General features: G+C 34.1%; 1 protein-coding gene across 12 annotated transcripts in view; it reads right to left on the bottom strand.

Moving 5' to 3' along the window:
- Positions 1-540, bottom strand: part of LOC106877320 (oxidation resistance protein 1) — a 367,386-nt gene that overhangs the window by 66,384 nt on the left and 300,462 nt on the right. The window lies entirely within an intron of this gene.

Genomic DNA, 540 nt, shown 5'->3' with positions numbered 1-540 from the left:
TATGTATATATATATATATATGAGAGAGAGTAGACAGTAGTGTCATGGAGTGACAAATATTTATTTGTATTTGGAGAGTGAGGGTGAAAAGGGAGGGACAGAAAGACTAAGAGGAACAGAGTAAATGACTTACAGAGAGAGAGAGAGAGACAGACAGAGAGATATTAGAATTGCAACTACATACAGGTATTATGCAAAAGAAAGACAGTATAAGTAAAGGAAAGGGGGGAATGAGAACTAACGGCCACAGAATATTGAAATGTCTAAGAGAGGCGCCATTGATAAAAGCTACAGCAATTAGTAAAGAGCCCAGATGTGCACAACTACAGAGAAAGTGTTGTTGAAAGTTACGTATAGTGTCATACTAACCATCATCCTCTGGTGCAGCAAAAGAGAGTGATCGTGAGAGAAAGAAAATAATAAAGACATATATAAATGAATGAAGACATATCAAATGTAACATTGTTAATTACAGTCAAGTATCTATATATGTGTGTGTGTGTATATATATATATATACACACACACATATATATATATA

The sequence above is a fragment of the Octopus bimaculoides genome, chromosome 24 (genome assembly GCF_001194135.2).
Source record: "Octopus bimaculoides isolate UCB-OBI-ISO-001 chromosome 24, ASM119413v2, whole genome shotgun sequence".
NCBI lineage: Eukaryota > Metazoa > Mollusca > Cephalopoda > Octopoda > Octopodidae > Octopus > Octopus bimaculoides.
The sequence above is the reverse complement of the archived record's forward strand: the minus strand, read 5'-3'. Positions and strand labels throughout refer to the sequence as shown.